Below are 7,328 nucleotides of genomic sequence, written 5' to 3' on the forward strand. Positions count from 1 at the left end.
CGTCCGTGAGATTAGTCACTGCCAGCGGTGATAATACACAAGATAAACTGCTTATCAGTGGATCCAGAACCGAGGGATTTTACAAATGGGATGCGCGAAAGATTTTGACAATATTTCTGTATTCTTCTCCACAGTTGGTTTTTATATTGCCCTGTTTTGTGCACCTTTACATACGTTTATTCTATGGACCATTTCTTTTACGCTAGGATTGCAAGCTTGTGATTTCATAAACAATCACATTTTGACAGTTTGTGTAAAGAGTCCAACCAGGAAGCATGTTTATGCTGTAAAACTGAAAGGTTCAAACTCATCGTTTTTTTTTTCAAATGTGTGCACTTTACAGAAATACAAACTTGCTGTAATTGTAATCGAAGTATTGGTGAAATTATTGAATAATTTTAAAATAGAAAGAGAAGAGTCTTGGTTGAAAACAAATTTTAGGCTTCCAAGCCTCTAAACCATATGCTTTAATATATTCACTCTCATATCCTGATGATCATTTGTTTCTTTATGAGTTTAAGTGCAAAAGATATTCAAATTTGTGTATTAAAATAATTTTCAGTACGTTTTAGTCACAAAGAAAGGCGTTACAGTATCTCACAATTTCAAGTTTGATGCATAGCTGCCCTATCGTGGAAATTGGCAACATCTTTACGAAAGAAACCGCAAATTGCAGATCGTGCTCGATACAAGATACTAACAAGATCAAAATGCAGTTCGTTAAGAACACGTGAAATTTTAAGATGATTTATTGAACATCGAGTCGAAACCGATACTCCTCACAAACAATGCTCGCAGTGTGACCCCAGCGTATAATGGTTGGTAACAGGAACGGTAGTAGATTGAAGAATAAGGATAACACAAATAACTTTTTAAGCTTTTGTGCAATAAAAATACTTCAAACGATATAGAGATAGCGACCATTAAAATATTGCTGTTTTGTGTATTATTCAAGTAAGCATATATTGTATTTTGTTGTTTTTGCTATTGACAAATTTTCTTTATTTATCGTCAATCTATTTATAATTTCTAATGTACCCTGCTTTATATTATTCACTTCTATTTCATAATTACAACCTTCCTTTCTGTGCCTTATCCTGGACGTGTTCGATGCCAATTTTTGTCTCCAGTTATGCAATTTTACCTCTCATCTGTCCATATTTAATTTGGCATGAGCCATGGGCAATTTTGAATGTTGCGATGCGCTGGCCAAACTTAGAGATTGGAAGGAATTTAGGCTACCATAAAACGGAGTATTTATGGACGAGCAATGCGCGCACACCGACTTGAAGACGAAAACTGAGTATTTCGCCGGTCCAGAGAAGATCGAGTAGTGTAGAGCTGTGTGTGCAGTCAGACAAGGACTCGATTGAGTCACCTGCCTGGATGCGTTGCACTTGAAACTGGCTGCGTCGAAGAAGCTTGCAATTTTTGTCGACTACAATGCAACGTCAAGCAAACAGAATTGCTTAAGAATGTAGCTAAGGTCTATGAGAACATAGCCGATCAGCAGGTAGAGGAGGAGTTGAACAGCTTATCTAACTAGCACAACTAGAGTTGAAGAACGGATGGCTGGAGGAACGTATATGCGAGCCACAGAAAATAGTTTTTGGTTTTTCGAAATGGTACGAAGCTCTTACTTATCTTACTTATTTAAATGGAATTACAATCGTTTAGCGGTCGTTCTTTGTGGATGTGATGCAGTTCATAGAATTTGTCATTGTGGCGGCTCCTCCATTGTCCTTCTACATATATGAGACCAAAACTCATACTCCTCCTAGTCCTCGTCCTCTCGATCAAGGTATGTGAGCCCACGTTTCAAGGTATGTGAGCACTGCAATTAAAAATGTTTTGCATGGTTCCAGATTCAAACGCCGCGACAGCTTGCGAAGTGGAGAAGTTTTCTGTGGCTGTAGTATGATCAATTTGCTCAATCGTCCTATGCTGGCGATTGTATTACACAGCATTTTTGCACAACATACTATATTTTTTTACTTACCTTTCTTAGGACAAAAACTGTTTACAATGGTGATATCATTATCAGCAGGCATGGCGACGATTGAAACATGTCAACTCAATTTTACTGATTTGTGTATATTTTAATTATACATATATGTATATATATATATATTTTGTTGTTTTTTGCTATTGACAAATTATGTTTAACCTATTTATAATCACATATATTTATATATATATATATATACTTTATATAATTCACTTCTTTATAATAATTATTAAATAGTTAATAGTATTTCTTCTGTTTCCTTTTCTTTTGCAGTAACCGATTCTTGTGTAACCGTTTGTTTATCCTTTGTTTTTCTTTTGTTTTCACTTGTGTTATTCTCTTTTAGTGGCTTTTCTATTATTATTATTATTATTTTTTTATTATTATTATTATTATTTTTGTTATTTTTGTTTGTTTGTTTCCTCTGTTCTCATGCCTATCGTCATGTATTATCTTCTTTTTTTTTTATTCTCCTTATGCATGTATTTTTCACTGTTTTGCTACCGGAGGTATTGTTTCTCGATCTCGCTATTCTTTTGCTCTCGTTTTCTAACTCGTTCGTTATCTTCCTGTTTGTTTAGCGTTATGTGCACGGCGCGAGCCCCATGTTCATATCCACGTACTTTTACTATATCGTTTCTACAAACTCGGCATCTATTCCCCCTTCGGTTATCGCCCATCACATGGCACTGATTAAGCGATAGGTTGTTTCTCGTTTTTTGTTTTATTATTCCCCCTTGTTTCTTGTTGCGTTTTTTTGGTTGGTTTTGTTCGCGCACTGGTGTCGCCTCGCACACTCACTGCTGCTCTACTGCTGCAATAATCTCGCCCTTCACCGCGTTCTCCCTTGTATGTTTCGCGTGGGTTTCGAGTGGTTGGCTCGAGTGGGGGCATGTTTCGGGCATGTACGATACCCCGATACCGACAATCGTTTGTCACAAGCCCCTTTTGTGCCGAGATGCACGCATTTTCCCAAACGCACATGGACGCCAGTCACCGCAATGTGACCGCTTTTGCTTTTCCTCGTCACTCCTTTCGCCGTGCGGTGGTATCGTGCACGTGCCCGCGGGGCGTCTTGGGGGCACTTTTTTGCCCTTTCCTGTTGCTCCATTTGCTCGAGTCCTTTTTTGGTCAATGTTACGTGGCGGGGCTTGTTTTTTTTTTTGGTGTGTCTCTAGAGGCACGGTTGCACGTACGCAGTGGCGTACGGCATGGCTTCGCCATTTTTATGTGTGCTTATTTATTTATGTGTTTATTTACCACCATTTCATTCGCTTAACGGCGACCAGTGCGTCCACCAACGTCGTCGATCGACCGATCGCCGTTCCGTTCCACAAATGGCCTACTGCGCATAGTCCCGCTGCGTTTCCGGATGCGCTCAAGGCATCGCAAAGCGCGCGAGAAAAACCCATCGTGGAACGCGGCATCGGAAGCGCCCGACGTTGACCATGCCCTTTGACCCATCGCACACCTTTGACCCCCCTCCACCCCAAGTCTGGCCCCACCGGCACGTACCCAGGAGTGAAAGTGCGGTTCTTTTTTTTTCCTGCGGCTGCTGCTGCGGCACATTTCGGCACCTCACGCTACTAAAATAGACGTTAAACGGCCGGTTCGACAGCGTGTTTTGATTTTTGTTTGTTTATTTGTTTTTTTTTTTGCAGTTCCACTCGTCCGATTCCATGTTCCGCCACCGGTTATGTGTTACGCTGCAATTGTTTGTTGTTGTCGTTTTTCCGCTTGCACATTTTGTATGCCTGTGTGAGTGTGCGTGTGTGTTTTTTTTCCCACAATTTTCCGCGATTATCTTCGTTCACGCTTCGTTCGACACTACATCAACGCTATCTTGTGATTTTTTTTTTGGTTTATTTTAACTCTTTCATTAGAAGGATATACTGCAATATATTATGGTCAGTTTATTTTCTCATTTTTTTTTCACTCGACCTGCCACGACTGACTGTATTCTTATGCCCGCCAAAGTGCCTCTAGGCACATTTGTTGTTTTTTTTTTGCTCTTTCTCTCTCTATCTCTCCCCCCCACGTTTACATCTCACCCTTCCCCTTATTACATGTTAATTATAGTAATAATAATTGTTTGCATTACTATTATCATTACATACCAACTAGACCATTATGCTGTAGTTCCCTTGTGTGTGTGAGTGTGTGGGGGGGGGAGGTTTCTTCTTCTCATTTTGCATTCTGCTTCTTCAGCAGCTTATACTTGTGTTATTCCCACGTTTTCCCTCCTCCCGCCCACCACGGGTTTGATAACGCCGACACACGATCGGCTGCGTAGACAAAAAGACAAAACTAAAGGCGAAATACTTGAAATCTGTTCGCGGCCCAGCTGCCGGCAGCAGCCGCGTGCTCGCCCACCCACCGGAACCAGTTCGTGAGCGGTTCCGGTCGCGAGGGCTCGCACTTGGCGGCAAATGTATGAGTGACTAACCTAGCATAAGGGTTGAACTGAGGGGTGTAACGAACGTAGGATACAACGTGTACAAGCCCGAACCGAGAACCGGATCGCTACTAAAGCGCTTTGTCCTCGTGGTGGCCTTCCTTCTTCCTAGCGCCCTCGCGAGAACATTTTTGTTAACAACTAACGCATCGGTTTACCTATGGGACCGCGCGCCATCGGAAGCGCGGGAGCTTTGCTGGGGGTGCTGGGGGTCACGGGGGACGGATTAGGGTGTGTGTGTGTGTGGGTATTGTCACCATCGAGAAACGGGTATGTGCAACTAACGCTCGATGCTGGGGTGCATTGCGAAATCTCACGCGAAGTCTCACCGACGTGCATCCCGTTTGTGGCCAACGATGGACACGGGGCGGGTGTGGCGGGTGTGGGTGTGATGGGACCCTTCAAGCTGCAGTGAAGTGCCGAAGGGTGGGCACGGGTAGCAGGATAGCCGGACCCGTGGTTTTGGAAGAACCTGCCGGCAATAGAACGTTCGTTGCCGTGGCGGAAAAAAGGAAGCCAGGTCGGTTTCCTTTGCAGAGGGTAGAGGGTGAGTTTTCGGAGGGCTGAGGGGTTGAAGAAAAGGGAGGAGAGGGGGTGGTTGAACATCCTGCAGCCACCATACCGCCGAGTGGGGACGTTGGGAAAAAGGGGAACGCACGTGGGGAGAACGAGCGCGAGTGTTCGAATGCGTTTTTTGAGTTCAACCGGAAACAGTGATCGCACGAGAGTTAGTCACACTGAGCCCCTACCCTTTTCTCGATGGTGAGTTAGATAGATAGAAAAGATGGAGAGTGGGCGAGATAGTGAGGGAGAGACTCTAACCGTTTGGGAGGGAATGGAAAGAAATGCTGACGTTGCGAGCGATCCTTCCCTTCCGGCGTGGGAAGAAGGCAAAACGTCAGCGAAGCTGGGCGACCACGTGGCACGAACCACGTGGCCGTGTACGTCCTGCCATGTGGTGGTTTGCGTGAACCTAACGTTACCGCGTGAACTAAGGGACAACTTGTTTACGCTCCCGCGAAAGCGAGAGTGCAAAACCAACCGAGAATGGTAAACGAGAAAAGAACGAACGCGCCGCATTTTCCTTTTTTTTCGCGTCCTACCGCTTGCTGAACCAAAAAAGGCGCGTTCCTCCCCCAACCACGTGTGGGTGGTAAAGGGGGGCCCCCAACACGCAAACCAATGCACCCGTTTCCAGTTTCCACGCGCCAAGCTCCAAACACGCGCCGGGCTTACTTCCGCCGCGATCCGTCCGTCGGCTAAGCGGGACGAAATCCTGAGCCGCCGCCATTTTCTCGCTCACATACACACGCGCACACACCCATACACACAAACGTCATCGGCCATCGAAGGAACCCTTGAGCGCCCGTGCCACACATTCACATTCAAGCATTCAAGCGCGTTCACACACTCGCATCGCATCCATTCGCATCGCGTTGGCTCGCGGAAAATTCTTCGGCACCGCTTTCCAACCGGACACCGGACGGAGGCCGGCCACATCTATCGGGGGGGTGAAGGAGTTTGGCGTTGTTCGGGAAATGTGCCCCTGGGTTGGGTGCATCGGGTCGCGTGTGATGGGTACGATTGGAGCCCGACACCGGGTGGCTCTCGGGTGTGTCATTTCCGTGCACTCATACATTTGCTCGCGTTTTTTTTTCTTTTTCGGGGGTGATGTTGTTGCCGGGTGTTGTTGTTTCGGGGGGAGTTTTGTCCCCTTCCGCCCCTCTCCATGCACCATTCTTGAAGCTTCCTAATGGTGCGAAAAATAAAGCCTACTCGAGGTTGGCCATTGCCCGTTACCTGGGCCTAAAACTGGCACACGGGCTTTGATTTAGGAAGCTCTTTCCACAGGGTTGCTATGGCAACGAGATGGCATCCTTCCGGAGGTTGCTGCTACTGTTGCAACACGCACACCTCGGACACGAAGAACGGAGTATCGGTGTGTGGTGGTTGAACCATCCTCGTGCCTCAGCCTGAGCCCTCTGTTGGCGCACGGGGAACGAATTTTCCTCCGTGCGCGCACATACACACGCACACACGCGCACGTTTATCTCGTTGTATACTGTTCCTTCAGTTTGACCCGCCGTCGGATCCCAAAATGACCGCTCTGGTGGCCTACTGAGCAGGGAGGTTTTTCCCCTCCCCTAACTAAGGAACTGGACTATGTGCGTGGAGCTGTGCGAGTGTGACAGTTCGTGGAAGATAAGATCGTATCTCATGTCCTTACGGTGTGTGTGAGTGTGTGTGTGTGTGTGTGTGTGTGAGTGGGTGATCTCGTGTTCCAAGTGATGTGTCGTTCGGTGTACTACTATATAAGCTGGTAAAAATACCATACGTAACGTAATTGTTGTAATTACATTTTACAATTATAAAGACATTGTTGCACCGGTCTCTCTGTGAGCGATCGTGCCTGATCGAGTGCTCGAATGGTCGAGTGTAGTGTGTCGGGTAATGGTGTTTAATGTGTGAGGTGAAATTTAATTTGTGTATGTGTGCGTGTTGTTTTGTATGTGTGAATGTGTGTTTTTAGTTACTGTTACACGCCGACCCCACGGCATTCCGTGTCGTGGAGTTCCACGTGGTGTTTTCCCGAAGCCCCACCTCCTTGGCACTCCCAATCGTGCCACACTGACCCTTGCCACCCGGGAGTGGCCTATTGTCTCGTATTACGAGAGATTAATGTGGCGCACCAATTCGCATTCCTTTTTCCACCTCACAACGGATACAAATGAACACATTGAAAAACGAACGAAATGATGTACCCTCCCGGTGTTCCGGTGTTCCGTTCCCTTTGTCACGTGTACACGCGCCTGAATTTGGGAGCGATCGTGCGATGGTTCGGAACACCATTTTGCGCTTGTGTTT

This window comes from Anopheles nili, chromosome 2 (genome assembly GCF_943737925.1).
Source record: "Anopheles nili chromosome 2, idAnoNiliSN_F5_01, whole genome shotgun sequence".
NCBI lineage: Eukaryota > Metazoa > Arthropoda > Insecta > Diptera > Culicidae > Anopheles > Anopheles nili.